We start from the raw sequence: 17,639 nt of genomic DNA, 5'->3' as shown, positions 1-17,639 counted from the left end.
TATTGGTTGTTTAGTAAACTAATTATTTAACTTAAAACTTAATGTCAATTTATAGTACTTTATACACAAAATCACTGTCCAATATTCTAATATGTCTGCAATTCATAGTCAAAATTAACTGACGAACACAGTGTACTATACTAATTACACAACAGATCACTGTTCGAGTTGACAAGTCATCCCCATCGAATGACAACACAATACACTGCTACTTGAGTTGACAGGCCATTGCACCGGGAAAATAAGGAGCCTCCATAAAAAGTTGTTAATATCATTTTAATTGTATCGTATTACTTCCCCCTTGAAATTATGGACTCACCTGTACCACATATATGGAGGAACGAAGAGGAGGTCGCTTTGGTTGAAGCTTGGATTATAACTGTAGAGGAGGATTTTCTACCGGCCCCCCCACAAGTTCGTGCTGGATCATTTTGGTCTCGTGTCTGTCATTTGTTTCACCATTTAATGGGGCGTACTCAATATCGAAGAAGAAGAGATGTCAAAGCGAAGTTTCTGGATTTGAAAATGTGACAACCCAAGTTGTTCCGTTACATTTCTCCGTTACCGTTAACAGAATATTCCACTGTATAAAAGTTCCGTTAATTAGAGGGCGTCAATTTAATAAACATTCCATTGGTTTACATTAATATGCCGTTAAGTCGTGATAAAAGGAAATAAAAATACATAACACACATTTCCATTTAATTGGAAAAAGTCAGTTTTTATTATTACAACCACTAAATCGGGTGCGACCAAAAGCCCCGTTTAACGGCAGTATTGGGTAGAATTCCACTGAGCTCCAACTCCCACCCATATATAAAGGGGAGTAAACTCCATTTGGAGCTTTTCCACCCTCTCTCACTAAACTCTCTCTCTAGACTCGTTTTCGCCCCGAATCCGCAACCAAACGCTTCCAAATTGTAAGTCCGCTTACCCTAGCTTAATCTAAACATATTGATTCATGTTTATAGCCCAAAAATCGGACTTAGAAGCAATGGAAAAGGAGTTTACGGCCTAAGCTCATCCTTAGGCCATAAACACCTAAAATGAGGCCAAAATGACCCAAACTTGTCCATAATGGGTTGGAAATAAATAGAGGAATTAGCCTAGGAGTGTTTGCACATTTAAAACAATCATTTTGAGGCTTAAAAGAGAGTTTACGGCCCAAGCTTATGCCAAGGCCGTAAACACCTCAAAACTATGTCAAATTGCCTCCAAAACACCCCCAAACCACCCTAGGGCTTAACACATAAATTAGGGGCTTATTCTCTTGGGTTTAGATCACTTAAACATTAAGAATTGGAGGATTAAAAGGAGTTTACGGCCCAGACATGTGTCAAGGCCGTAAACTCCCCAAACCAAGCCAAAATGTTGGTTTTTGTTCCCCAAATGGCCTTAGACATTTACCATAAAATACTAGGATTGAAACAAGGGCTTAAACTCAAAGAATGGAGGGTGTATGAGAGTTCACGACCAAGCCATAGAGCTTATGGCCGTAAACTCTCAAAGGTTGGTCATTTGGACCATAAACTCTAAAGGAGACCCCTTTTGGAACCCCAAACACCCCTATAGCCTTGAATAAATTACTAGAAGTGATATAAGCTCTTGAAACTTCACAAAACTCAAGGGATGAGAGTTTGCGGCCGTAAACTCCCTTAGGAGTTGTCCCTAGGCCGTAAACTCCTATAATGTGCCCTTAGAAGCCTTAAACCCACTTATGCCTTTTTGGAAAAGTACTTAGAAAAATCCCATGAACAAGCTAGAAGCCTTAAACACCCTAGAACCCTTCACCATGAGTTTACGGCCGTAAACTCATGGTGAGTAGTCCCTGGTCCGTAAATTAAGTGTTAAGGGTTTACTCTCGGAGAGTAAACTCCATTCCTTAGCCATACACACCTTTAGACGCTACCCGGGACACCCAAACACTTATCCAAAGTGTTTTACGCTCCTTTGAGTGTGTATACTTGTTTAATTAGTATTAAATATACTAATTGTATGTGAACATATGTTATCATATGTTAAATAGGTCATTGTGTGTGTTTGAGTCCTTGCGTGACACCGAACGCCCAAACGACACCTTCGTCGGACCTACTTACACCAGGTGAGTTCATACCCCTGAATGAACCTTTTAAATGTTTTTACATGCTTTATGGGGGGGGGGGAATACAAGTTAAACATGCCAGTTATCATATCAATCACATGTGATTGATAACCCGCATGCACAAGATTTTACCACTATACACTGTTTTACCGAGTAGGACACTATAATGGTTTTCAATTGTTTCAAAACTCTTACTTATACTGTTTTATCTAAATTCATTCTAAACTAGTTTATGAAAGATTTTCTAAGGTTTTCAAACATATTTTACAAAAGAATACAAATTGTGATTTTCTCTGGATATAAAGGTTTTTCATCAAAGTTTCCCTTTTTCGACGTATACTTTTACTTGTTAAATACTGCTGCTTCGCTTATACTTATTTTATACTCCTACTCTGTAACACTTTCACTTATACTTGAAGTCACTTATACCTGATGGACGCTTATACTTATTCACACCCTTACTTAATGATACGATTCTATTTCCCTTATACTTGATATCGACTCTACTTCACTTATACTCGATAGACGCTCTTACTTCACTTATAGTCGTCTCTACTTTGTGATACGCTTATATTTGTTCGACACTCCTACTTCACTTGCGACCGCTTTTACTTCACTTGTTCGACACTCCTACTTCACCTGCGACCGCTCCTACTTCACTTATTAGACACTCCTACTTCACAAGAATCACTTCTACTTGATACACACTCAGTCGTAGTTAGATGTATGTATGTGCTTGTATAGATGCATATAAATAATGATTGAAGGACTTAGGAAGGCTTGTCCACCCTATTTCCTTTTCTTCGTTGAGATTTGGTCTGGTGGGATCGGATGTCCATCTGAAGGTCGTTTGATTCATTACTTATATATTATGTACACAAGCATAGACATACAGGTTTACTTCAGTCAATTCAGTTAAGAGTCTCTACCTCTAGTTCAGCACTTACATTAGAAACCCACTAGTTGGAAGTCTCTACCCACTATTTGGGATGCATCTTCAGGACACGGCCTTCTCCGTCGTCTAGTTGGTAACCAGAGTCTCCTGTAGGGAGAGCGGACATTGTGTGTATAGATCTATACGGGATTGACAACCCCGCACCCAGACTGCTAGCTACAGTCCTGTCCTACCAAGCCAACGGGTGACAAATGTCACATCTTAGACGCTTGTAGGGCGTCTGGTACTCTAGTCAGTATGGTTATGAGTATCTCGGGTTACCTTATAATTCATTGGCTTTAAGGTAACGGTATCTCGCCAGCAATTTACACTGTATGCTGGTAATTCATTTCAGATTCACACTATTTTGACCTTACAAGACGTATCTTTCATTTGATACTGTCTGGGGTCTGTTTTCTCTGTTTTTGACCTTACAAGACGTATCTTTCATTTGATACTGTCTGGGGTCTGTTTTTACTGTATTCACTGTATTCACTGTATCCACTGTATTCACTGTTTTAGACCTGACTAGACGTATTTTCCATTTGATATTGTCTGCGGTCTGTATTCACTGTTTTGGACCTTACCAACGGTACCTTTCATTTGGTACCTTCTGGGGTCTGTGTCTCTATTTGTTAGACTAAACCAGGCGTGTCGTTCGTTCGATACTCTCCTGGAGTCTATGATTCCTTTGCCTTAGTCAGCAGTCCTCACTGCCGAGGCATATGTTATTTCCCTGTTGTCTCTTGCTTTCTTTAATAATCAAATTCAATATTTTGATAATGATAGCAACTAAGGGAAAACCACTTTTTACCACATAACACTGACCAGTCTTGGTAGAAGGCTGCTTTTATTAAAGAAAATATAGGATTTTCTGGAAAGGACTCTAATACATTGAAATCTCTTAAACTACTACTTTTATTAAAGTTATTTGAATGAAAACGTCACTAAACGCTTATGAACTCACCAGCATTTGTAAAAATGCTGATACTCGCTTTTCAAATAACTTGTATTCTTAGGTTAACATTAGACAGGTACATCCCCGGAGCTGTTGATGAAGATAGATTAGTACCGCGCTGTATTTATTCTATTACTTGTATTACTTTGATGTATTAATGTAACCATGTAAAACTATTACTATTAATGCAATGTTTTGTTGTACTTTGATTACTATAATGCATGTGTTGTGATACTTGACATGACGTCATCCACCCCAGAATGTTTCCGCCGTTCCGGTTTTGGGGTGTAACAGAAAATAAAGGTGAAACAATTTCAATGTATTTATAACGAGTTGGATAATGAACATGCAAATATGGATGAAGACATTCTTTGACAGGTGGCTTTGGAACTATACCGTTTTGAATATAATGGTAGCGAGTTTACCCACTTAGATGCATGGAATCTTTTAAAGAATGTCCATCATTTTTAATATGCATGTTGGTTAAGTTAATTGTTTTTCGTTAGTTAAGTTGATTGTTGTTGTATGTGTGTTTTGTTACTATTTAATAAATGTCCCTTACTTTTAATGTATGTTGTTTCCTCAATCGCTAACAATACGACATAAATTAAATAACTAATACATAATACGACATAAAATATAAACGGGGTACATGAATAACTAGTACATAACACGACATAAAATAAAAACGGGGGACATAAATAACTAACACAACATAAAAAAAAGAACGGTGTACATAAATAACTAATACATAATACCACATAAAATATAAAGGGGCTACATGAATAACTACTGCATTGAGGGAGGTAACAGGACCATCGTTTCATTTGGTATTTCCCAAAGCACATGTGATGGTATAGTATTCACCAACTCAGATGCATATACAAGTCGATACATGTAATTAGTGAACTTGTAATCAACCATTTTGTGAATGGCTTTAGACGTACGGGTTCTTAGACATGCTATAGCGTGACCACATGGTATACTGCTTTTTTGCCATTTCCCACAATTACATACCCTTCGTTCAAGTTGTACGTTCGTGGTGGCAAAATTGTCATCGACTTCAAATGTATCCCCATACAAACGTCTTGCCATCCAATTATAAGACTTGTTGACACGTTTTTGAACCTTACTCTCAACATAAGGGGTCAACCCACCAGACAACCTCCTGGGAAAATCTGATAATTTTAGAAAAATATTAACACAAGAAAAAAAACTAAATATAACAAACTCCCTTACCCGCCACTTCAGCCCGTTCAGCATACTCTGATTGTATCGACGTATTGATTAATTCAATTATCGTTGTTATAGGAAACTCACGGGTGGATATAATTTGAAAAATTTCAGGGACGTCAATATTTAACATTGTAATGTACTTTTGGGAAAAATGCTCGTGTCCATTTTGAAATTGCTATATCGTCAAGCCAGTAAATTGGACTCCTAAGCAAGGTGCAGAAAGGTTGTTTCATACATGCACTTTGCAACTTTTCCAGACATAAGTAAAAATCTTCAATGCTATATGCATTACATGACTTCCAAAACAACGATTCGACTTCCGTATTGTTATGTCCGACTGACTCACGTATTTTTCGAGCTATATCTTTAGGAAAATATCCATGATATGAATCTGGGTAGGCACTCTGAACACCAAAGTCTATTTTATCACATAGGTTGCTTATGAAACCAACCTCTATATCCTCACCTAAACAATCTTTTATCTCATCATGAACCATCTCCATGATTCTTCACACTCTAACGTTCCCAAACCAATTGCTAAGAGTAGGGGCTCATGATTTCCATCTAAAGCCACTACGAAGTACATTGTTGTCAGATAGCTCCCAAGAAGGGGTAAGTAACCCACATATATCAACGGTATCATGCACCTAAGGAAGGTACGAATCTACATGATAAACAAACATATATTAGTGATAAGTAAAAAGTAATTGAGATACATTACCATGAAATATTATATAACTCAATAAAAGAAATATATTATACCACGCAACCTAAAGCCACAAAACAGAATTGAAAGTGGTTAGTATCCATTTTCTTAATGGCTGTGAAGGTATTAGGATTTGTTCTTTGAAGATTATGTAAGAATATTGGTAGCTGAGAAAAGCTTCTTTCGGTGTAAGTACTCATTTTTACAAGCAATTAAAGTGTTTTACAATCATGACACAAATGCAATTATAGTTATATTGAAATTAGTGTCTCTCTACAGCTCATACTTCATAGTTCAACTTTTTAAATTCATAGTCAAACCAGTTCATTTCATAGTAAAAAATCATTGACCGACAAGACAAGACAAGACAATGTACTTGTCTGCAGTTCATAGTTCAACTTTTCCAATTCGTAGTCAAACTAATTCATTTCATAGTCAAACATCATTAACTGACGGACAAGACAAGACAAGATAATGTACTTGTCTGCAGGTCATAGTTCAACTTTTCCAATTCGTAGTCAAACCAATTCATTTCATAGTCAAACATCATTAACTGACCGATAAGACAAGACAAGACAATGTACTTGTCTGCAGTTCATAGTTCAAAATTTTCAATTCATAGTCAAACAAGTTCATTTCATAGTCAAACATAATTGTCTGTAATATAATTTCTTCTATAAATGGGTGTAAGTCATTATGAGAAATTTATCTGAGAAAAGAACTCGTATTTAATAGAAAATAAGGCTAATGGCATACTGCAATTGCGGAGGTGAACGTATCGTTAGGATTTCGGGTATAGCTAAAAACCCAGGAAGATTGTTTTACGCTTGCCCATATTTGGTATGATGTTCTTAACGTCATTCATATTTAAACCCTCATGTTTACATGGCAACAATTCTTATTGTCTATGTTTAAATTTCCAGGGACCAAAATGCGGGTTTAGCAGTTGGGTTGATGAAGAGAAGGACCAATCATCTATGGTAATAGCTAAAGTAGCAAACTCTAATAAGCTCTTACAATCAGAAAATAAGAAGTTGAAGATAGCGTTGGTTTGTAGTTGGGTGTTGTTCTTGGCAGTTGTTGTTTACAAGTTGTAAGTTTTTTAATATTATTTTGATAGTTTTGAAGTTGTTAGGTCAATAAATTATTGTATTTGTACTTATGTTTAGAACCGTGTACTTGTAACGTTCAAATAAATGTTGTTGTCGTTCTTATGTTGTAACGTTAAAACTAAAAATAAACTAATAATCAAATCCAACATTAATTTACATATACAAAAATATAATCCAACTACATAGGACCAAGACAAGACCCCCAAAAAAAATTTGCCATCCATTGGCGAAACTCTAAAGCTGTGTTCTTTGGGTCAATAAGTTCACAGATTGGTTGACCTGAGACTAATTGCTCCATAAACATACAAACAAAAACACCGCAATCTCCCAAATGACTACTTTGTTGGGGAACATTTTCTTCATAAATGAATTGCATATTCAATGGAATCCTTGGGATGTTCCTTCGGGCCCAATAGCTAATCTTGTCCAAATAATTTGGCACCCGAGATTCAAATTTGGTAAACGTTCCATCAGATTTGAATTTTTGATAAGCCACTCTACCAAGACTGTCATAAATATGGACTTCCATTGACGCCAATCGTAGTTCCCCAAATAGCCAGTGATTAGGGGATGAATGAATCGGCAATAGGACCTGTATAAGGATAAGAAAAAAAATATGTTTTTTATATCACAATACAAAAACATAACGACAATATCGATAATATTTTGAATATAATAAATTAAGTTTACCGTATCGACATCCCAACAAGCAACCATGAAGTTGGGGTACGTAGCAATACCAGCCATAAACGCCCTCCAATCCTATCCTTCTTCCAAAGCATGACAAACAAAAAAAATTTGGAGGCATTATTATATATCGGTCGCCCTCAAACCGTCTCTCCATCAATAGTCTATACCAAATGGTTATATGTTGCACAAAATTATGATAGTTTTGTTATTGACTAAAAAATAAAATACTTTTAAAATAATAAATTAACAATTATTTTATCATTGACTCCAACCATCCGTCGTGTGTATGCCCAAACAAGACGCTCCAAAATCTCTATCTAACACGAAATTAAACAAACGATGTTGGACATCATATGAATGAAATAAATAATTTTGGATGACAACCTCACTGCCTGCTACGTAAGGTTGCAGGCACAACACGGAGAAGTCGTGAGTAACAGCAAAAGCTGGAGGAGGAACGGGGCTTGTTGATTTGATATCAACCTTCTTTTTTGCTCTTCTTTTTTGCTTCGGTGTCGTGTGCAACTAAAAACAATATTCAAATGTTTAAATCTCTATCTTTCAGATAATTCACATAAACATAAAATTAAAATTATAAGTCTATAAATTAAACGAATACCTCGATGTAAGGAGGGCACAAATACTGCGATGGTTTTCGAGTCCTCGGTTTATCGGGTGTAACTTCTTTGCCATCAACACCATAATCATCATAATAATCAACATTTCCCGTAATTATTACTTCATCTTCGTCCGACACCTAATTTAATAAGCAATAATCTCTAATTAAAAAATGTTTCAATCTACTAAAAACAAAATAAAAATAAATGTAAGTATAAGAGCCTCTTTAGCTTCATTATAATCATTTACATCAAACACATCATCATCAAATTTGTTCCCCGCATTGTCATTCCTCTCCTCCAACTCCTACATTAAAAATAAAACATTATACTTATTAACGAAATATACATTATAAATTAATTAATAAAATCGTAAAGGTAATATCTATAACAACCTTCTCGTCTTCAATATCACCAAAATATTTTCAGTTGTATTATTTTTATTCATCACTTCATCTTGTACAACCTACATTTTCAAATATAAAATATGAACACAAATATTTATATATGTTAATAAAATTAAAAAAATAATGTAGCGTGTAACTAACATGTTCATCATATTTTCCTTGGAATACTACAGGCTCCTCAAAACTTATGTCCTTCCAAAAATCTTCATTATTGACTTCTTCAACAAAAACCGATGTAGGTTGTCGGTTCATAAACATATGCTGCTCCAGTACATGTAGCCGTTTCAACACCTCGTCTAAGTTGTGTTTCCCACTGCCCCTACCTCTACCATGAGAGCGACCACTGGACGACATACTAGATGAAGATTCGTCTTGTCTCTTAAAATGGTCCCGTACTGGGGATGAAACTGATTTTCGTTCACCATATACATACTCTTGAAATGACATATAATAACAAGATGTCATCTCACCATCACTCGATAACATGTTTTGTCTTAGTGGTTGTCCCTCCTAAAAAATTAAACATATTAAAAATGCATATAAAAGTATAATAATGAAGTTTATTAATAATAAAAAAAATATTTATAAACCTGTATCTTTGAAAAAATCTTGTTCACGTCAACCCATTTCAATTTTTTTGTCCCACTCCATCGTTTCATCCGAGGCATGTCTCTATTTTTTCTCAATACATATCCACATGCACGGACAACCGGAAGCATCTCATATATCCATATCTACAATTTTTTACAATTACAGTAATAAAAGTTTAAATTAAAATAAAAAAACATAACAATAAAACAATTTAAATATAAGAAAATTTTTATACCCTTATTGGACCCGTAAATCCTGAGATGGAGTATTTTAAAGTTTGACAACGCTCAGGAAGTAATAAATATTTATTTATCTTGTTCCATGTATCCTCAAGGTCATCATAAGTAAAATCCCAAAGATAGCTACCCCAAGCGAAACTAACACAATAAAAAAAAAATTAGTTATAATATAAATTATAACTTTAATAAAATAAAACTTTTAGAGTAAACGAAATATACATGTTCCAGACATCCAAATTTTTAGCAAAAAAAAACAATCTTGTGGCACCCGATCATTTATTTCTTTTCCCAAAAAATCTTCACACAAAATGTATATCAAACATACTCTAGCTGCATCGGCGTCGTCAACTTTTAAGAATGTTTGATTTAAAATTAAACTTTTCAGGTCACCGATTTTCACCGAACTATTTGTATGGTTCGAAAATAGGCGCTCACGCAATAAACATCTTTTTTTACTAGTTACTAATTTTTCCGACACTTTTTTCCCAATATTTTGTGGATACTCCCCAAAATTGAAGTCGGTTATCAAACAAAACTCTTCCGGCCCATATACCATTTTCGTATTGCCTACTCTAAAATATAAGCGTTTTATTCCATCTGGAGATAAAATAGGGTCCGGCCGGATCTGATGAAGGAACATTTTATGGAACAACAATACGTCCCCTTGTAAACGAGTGACATCCAACAAATAACCAAATATGGTATCTCTAAAAATGTCACGCCTGACGTCATCTAAAACTTCAAATACTTCTCATATATTACAGTACGAGCCTTTTAAGTTTACAATTGCTTTCACATTGAAATAACTAAAATCATGCTGCAAAAAACACAAAAACATATTAGAGAACTAAACAAATATTTTGTTTTTAAAATATATGATTATTAAGTGCAATAAAAAACAATAATATGCACATAGTATAACAATTTTTCAACTTAAACCACAAATATATAAACAATTTTTCAAGTTATACGACAAATATATTTACGATAAAAAACAATAACATACACAAATAACCAAATAACATATTGTTAAACGATTTTTCAACTTAAACGACAAATATATAAACAATTTTAAACTTTCTAATTATATAAAATAATTTTCTAACAATTTTGCAAACAATTTTTGCAAGTTATACGACAAATATATATATATATATATATATATATATATATATATATATATATATATATATTCAAATAAAACGACAACCAAATTAACAATTTTGCAAGTTATACGACAAATATATACAAATTTTCAACCTATACGACAAATACAAACAATTTCTAACAATAGTATAAAAAAAAAATTATACTTCTAAAACAAATATATACAAATTTTCTACTTATACGACAAATATATATACAAACGACTATTGTGCACATACTGTAATTTAACTATTTTTCAATTAATAGAAACAATTACACGATAAGAATATACAATTTTCAACTTATACAACAACTAAGCAAACGAAAAATAACAAATTGTAAATATTATTCTAACAATTTATTTAACTAATAACTTAAAAAAATTAGCATATTCTAACCATTTTACTAAATATACAACCACCTGATGCACACTCTACGCAGTCTCTACTTGTACATTCAAACAACCACTAACAAAATAACATTTAAACTTCAAGTATACTAATAACAAATATTAAAACTATCAAATACAACTAAATTACCCTTTCACAAACATTATAATTTCTATTTTTTACACTAACTAATACAATGAATAATAAAATAAAAAATAGTTAAAACATTTAAAAAGTTAAAATCTAACCATATTTGCGGGATTGTTGAAATAATCCTCCATGTTCTTCAAAAAAACCGCCAAAATCGTGAAAATCGCCCCGAGAGAGAGAGAGAGAGAGAGAGAGAGAGAGAGAGAGAGAGAGAGAGTTTTTCTGTAATGAAGAGTGAAAAATGAAGAAAAAAAAAGGCTTATATAGGATTTTCGGGATAAAATCGCAGATGGAATAGCCAAATTGCAGATGGACTTTTCCATTTGCGAATGTACAAGCAGTTAAAGCACAACTGTACTATTTTTGTAATGTAATTAGTATAAATGGCTATTTTTGTCATTTTCTCTAATAAAATAGCATAAATCGACGGAGTTATAATTTTCGAAAATAAATAAGTTATCGATAATAAAATAATACTTTTTTATTTAGAATTAAAATTAAAAAGTTGATACATAAATTTTGTGTCAATACTTGTTGAGTATATTGTATCATCATTTTAGGGCGGTCTAGAGAAAATGTCGGATGCATGACCACACAAGGCTCGTTTCGTTTAAGGGTTCAGATTTTTTTTCGTACACATACTATTTACATACTAACTTTGTGTAAGAATACAAGAAGCTGGTTAGTTAGGTTGTTAAAGCGTTAGACTACTAATCTTTATCATGTGGGTTTGAAACTTGCCAGGTGGATGGACGTAATTTCATAGCCTTTTGTGTTGCCATCCACTTAAAGTTGTCCCATATTTCTCAAATGATGATAGTTCCTTATGTCTTTTACATATTTCTATTACAATAAATTTTTACATACACGTATAACGTATTAGTATATTACCTTCTTGTAAAGGGGCACAAAAAAATTCATCACAAAACCTTCAAAATCAACGAATCGGCCAACATAATGTCACCACCATGTTCAACATTCCCAAACATCATCTTGCAATTATTCAACATTCCTAAACATCATCTTGCAATTATGTTTATTGCACTCGATTCGATTATATTGAAATTTCTAATATTGTAAAGCTTGTATTTGTAGTAGTGGAAATTTCTTTGTATTTACAAGTTAGAAGACATTGCTATAATTAGTTACATTTTCAAAGTAAAATGCTCTAATATAAAGCAATGAAAGTAGAAGATTATAATAACCAAATCAACAAAACTGCATTGTTATTTCTTAATGAAACCACGTACATGGAAGAATGGAGGGGCATAGCTTCCATAAATCTCGGTTGTTAGGAAAGGAGTCATGGAACCAAGTTGCACAACCTTCACTGTTTTCCTATTAACTTCCAATATTCTTCTCTATAGACAACTCACCCCACAACAATAATAAACAAATAACTTAGAATAGTCCTAAGTTCAAAGCGGACGATTTTGCCCTATCCCATCCTCAGATATTGTCCTTGTCACATACTGTATTTTAAGAAGACACAAATCTTGTGAGTTCTTAAGAAGGGCATTTACGTTTTGAGAAGGGCATTTGCATCTTATGTTCGTGAGCTAAAGTTGTCCGAGCCAACTGATGTTCTCCCAAGTACTATAGTTTTCATTTATACCTTTTAACAACATTATAAAAAAGTGAAATTTTTATTCCACAAATAGTAGAAATGGATATAAAAGGTACCTTGATCTCAACTCTAAAACACCATGAAGAGGTGATGGGTCGTTGTTCCCAGATGTATATATGAATGTTATGATGCTTACGGAAAATTGCATCCATATGAGGTTTAAAGAGTTTAAAAAAGAAATAAGTGTGTATCAGATGTTTATATAATTATCTCCGATCATACAAAATGAGATGATCAAAGAAAGAAAGAACCTCCATTTTCTATATAGTTCCTTCTTCCCTTGAGATGGTTTTCCAGATTCTTCATTCTCTTCGAGTATTGGCTCTTTTTTTAGTTCTTGAAGACGATAAATCCTTTTACAGGGTCTAAAATCAATCGAAGAAATTGATATTGCTATATTTATTCATATATTTTATACATTATCTTAGTATTTTTAGCTACATGTAACATCCCATTTTTCAAGTAGCTTCATATTCATCCCTCAAATTTGAATTATGTCACTTTTGGCCCTTGGGTTTGGAAGGGATTAGAAAGAAAGGACCATGCATTATAAAGGTGGCAGTTGGGTGAGTACGCCCAGCATAAGCTGGGGTACACCTAGCATAGAAGGTTAAATGGTCGTGGGTGTTGGAGGCGTACGCCCAACGTACTCTCATTGACACTAAACCCTAATTTTAGGGTCACGCACTATATAAAGAACATGAGGACTTGAACCCTAGCCCCTTATCAGCCTCCCCAACCTCAGAAAAACCCTAGAACGTCTCATCCCTTTATTTTTGTGTGATCTTGATCTTGAGAGGCCATCTTGGTGATTTTTAAGCTTAGAAGAGGAAAGAAGAAGTTGGCAAGGAAGGACTTTGGAAGTTTGAGCCTATAGATCTGGAATAGCATCATCATTTGAGACTTTTTGGAGGTGTAAAGTTCATAACTTTCCTCAAATGCTTAGATCTAGTGTAGTTGATTTTGAAGTCATTTTGGTCCCAAGTATAGAACTTTATGGTTCAAATCCGATTTCTAGACTTAGAGTTGCCACTCTTAGTTCAAAATGAGTCCCTAAGGCAGAAAGTTGCCATCTTGAATGTCTTATTGGATTCATGCATGAGTTAAGATCATTTCTATGAGAATGGAATGCTATTTTGGAGTTTGGGCTTATTAGGGTCATGAAAAGTCACCAAGTCAATGACTTTATGGATTAAGACGGTCAAAAGGGATTGGATATGTGATTGTAGCTTCTGGATTGGAGTATTAAGCACTTAATGGGAAAGTTACTTAACAAGGGAGTACGCTGAGCGTACATGCAGGTACGCATAGCGTACTCACAATTTAGCGAGTACGCCCCACGTACTAGAGGAGTACGCCCCGCATACGTCCTCTGTTGGGCCTTTGGCAATTGGGATTCGGGTTTTGGGCTGTTTATGGACTAGTTGGATTTGGGCCTTTGTTGGACTTTATGAATATTATGTTTTGGGCCAAGTTTTGATAATGGATCTTGGAATTAGGCCCAATTAGGGAGTTGGGCCCAATTTGGTAAATTGGGCCAATAATGGGTTTTACATAAGGACTTTCAAGGTTAGGGAATTGGCATTGGGCCTTGGCCCAATGAAAAGAATGGACGTGATGGATTGTGTGGAACCTTAGTCAAGATTTTTATGTTGTGTAATGACTTGGTATTTATTATGTGATAGTTCAGGATTCCGATGTGACAGCGATCAGAGGTTTTCGGTACTTTGGCACTGCTTGCGAGGTGATTTATCCTCACTATATAAACAAGGTCTAAGGCACCAAGGCCGGCCTTTTATCGGATTTTTATCCGGATATTTGCTTGATATGTTTATTGATCTCCTAGATCTGCATCCTGGTAGTTAGGATGGTATTATGTTAGTGACCTGGTTTAGGTCGGTATCCTGGTATATATGATGATGTTATGTAGTGACCGGTTAGGTCGGTATCCTAGTTATAGGATGGTGGTTGTGTTAGCGATCTGTTAAATCGGTATGACTATCTGTTACATGCATGCTAGCGTATGATATTTATGTGCACATGATAGTTTGATTGGTATGGGGTTGGGTTGAGGCGGCTCCTGCTTTTTGCTGTAGGCCAACATACCCAGGGCGGACCAGATAGACTGCAAGCCCAGGAGCGCACATAGTCAAGCCGAAGGTCCGACGAGCGGCCCGAATAGGCTGAAGGCCCCAAGAGGGAGGTCCAGAGTGCCGAGGCTCGAAGAGTGGGCCAGATAGATTGAAGGCCCAGTGCGGGCTGTCCATTCATACTGTAGACTCAGAGAGTGGACCATGTGGACTGAAGGCCCGGTGCGCACGGACCAGTCACACTGTAGACTCGAGATGCATGGCTATTCTGTTTGTTTATATGATATGATTATGATTGTATGGCATTGGTATTTTGGGGGAACTCACTAAGCTTCGGGCTTACAATTGTTGGGTTTCAGGTATTTCTATGATCGCGGGAAGGCGAAGGCGTGACCGTACACTTCCTCATATTTTGATTTGGATTTCTGGGATACTATGATATAAAACTATTTTGAAAACACTTTGTAGTAATAAATGGTATTTTTGGATATTTAAAAAGTTTTAAATTGGCTTGATTTTTATGGATTTTACACAACATTTGTGTCTAATTTAGGACAAAAGATGTTTATAACATTTAAATTCAGTTTTGTAGCAGTGAAGACATCTTCGAGATTAAAAGCAAGCAAAATGTTGAGTTGGAAGCATGATGTATGGACCGTGTCAACAAGATTCAAAAGCTATGAATTCTGAAGCTCCCACAACATGGGCATTTACCTGCCACATCGTGGTGATGTGAATATGCGTGATCAGAAAGTTGGCTTGGAGAGTACGCAAGAAAAGTTAAATCTACAGTGTGGAGATCTCTTCTCTATGACGTGGGAGACATTATTTGACAACTATAAATTGATCGTTTCTGCTCTTTATCTAACCTATGCATTAAGCAACTTCCGACTTTTAAAGACCAAAGACATCCCTAGGAGGCTTTGGAGACCATATTTCGTGTGAGAGTGCTTGATTGAAGAGATCTAAGGCAAAATTACTTCTAAACACTTGGTTTGCTTTGTTTTCATTATGTCTTGCAAAGTAGATTTATTTCAGTAGTTATGGGCTAAAAACCTTAACTTTCATTTAAAGTAGAGGATCCTTGCTTCTATGTGTTGAATTAGAGGATTTTGGATTTATATTAGTTGCTTATTCATTATGCTTGCTTAATAATTCACTACTAGAAAACAGCCCTTTAATGACGCGCAAACAATGACACTCGCTGATAGAAGACACGCATTGGTGTGTGCCCTAAAAAATAATGTCAATTTTACAAAATTTAAAGGATAGTGGACATGCATTTGTGCGTGCCCTAAAATTAGTGTAAGAAAAGAAAAAAAAAAGAAATGCGGAGGGCACCGTTCATAAAGTGTGTGTCCTCTAAATGTGTCGCTTTATATATATTTTTTTGCCTAAAGGCGTGTTTTTAAAGGGGGAAAACGAAATCGTCTGAAATTCTAAAATTTTGAAGAACCCCGCTACTACCCTCTCTCCTCAGTATCTCCCTTTTCATTCACTCCTTCCTTATCTCTGTAAACCCTAAGCCATCGCCACTGCCACCGCTATTGAGCTTTAAAAACTCAATCCACACTAGAATCCTATAATAGAACCCTAATAATCCTTTTGAACCAGCACATCCTTTTGAATCGGCTCGTCTTCCTTTACCTATGTACTCTCTCTCTCTCTCTCTCTCTCTCTCTCTCTCTCTGCAAGCCCTAAGCTGCCACCACCAACATCGAACACGATAAGCTTTAAGAGTTTGGAGTGCATCTAGAAACTTAAGCACACACTTCCGCCATCTCAAGATACCGGTTCAAGATTGGAACACCAATCCCTCTGTCCCCACTTAGATCCCACGCACCGCTGCCCCTATCCTTCTCCTTCAAAACGAAAGAAACGCTCGATGATTCTTCCTCTACCGGTGGTCCCACCTCCGAATCACTCGAGACTTAAATTTTCGAGGACCGACTCTCGCAGGTACGTCTGCGTAATCAGAGTGGAAAAGGGAAGAAAGTCGACCCATGGAAGAGCATGAAGTCCGGGAAGAAATCCGGTGGGAGTTCAGGATCTAGGGCAAACATGTACCTCCCACTAGTGCCTTCGAAGACACCACACCTGATTTTCTCAATCTTGACGTTGAGGAGAGTCACAAACACCACACCTGATTTTTTTTCTCTCTCTCTCTATCTACCCCTGCTACTCGACAACCACCCACCATCCTTCGTCTTCTCTCTGGTTCACCAGCGCCACCAATAAAGCCCCATTATACCACCAACACAACATACCACAAGATTAAAGAATGAAACATTGGGTTTTTGTTTTGAATCCCAGGTACAACATTGGCTGAGGTTATTTTTTCTTAGTCAGCTAATTTTGTATTTTTTTTGGTTTTTTATGGTTGCTCAGAAGATGTTGGGTTTTTGTATTTTGCATGTAAGCATCTGAAAATGGCGTTTGGGATTTAGAAGAAGTTGAATTAGGGTTTTTAGTTTCTTTCACACGTTAACATATGCTTATCATAGTATCAACGCGCAGCGCATCAGGTTTTCCGCTCATCCCCACTCGGTTATCGGATATCAGTAAGTAATTCATACGTTCGATTTTATATGTCTTGTCTTCGTATCTGGTTATGTCCAGAACATTGAAGGAGATGCTCGTTGGTAT

At 35.7% G+C, this 17,639-nt stretch overlaps 1 pseudogene; it reads left to right on the top strand.

Annotated features, from left to right (window-relative positions):
- LOC145050225 (CBL-interacting serine/threonine-protein kinase 8-like) overlaps positions 1-17,639 on the top strand; it is a 28,756-nt pseudogene that overhangs the window by 8,549 nt on the left and 2,568 nt on the right.

This window comes from Lactuca serriola, chromosome 5, assembly GCF_051521515.1.
Source record: "Lactuca serriola cultivar US96UC23 chromosome 5, Lser_US96UC23_V15, whole genome shotgun sequence".
Lineage (NCBI taxonomy): Eukaryota > Viridiplantae > Streptophyta > Magnoliopsida > Asterales > Asteraceae > Lactuca > Lactuca serriola.
Note: the sequence above shows the minus strand (reverse complement) of the source record. Positions and strands in the feature narration are given on the sequence as shown.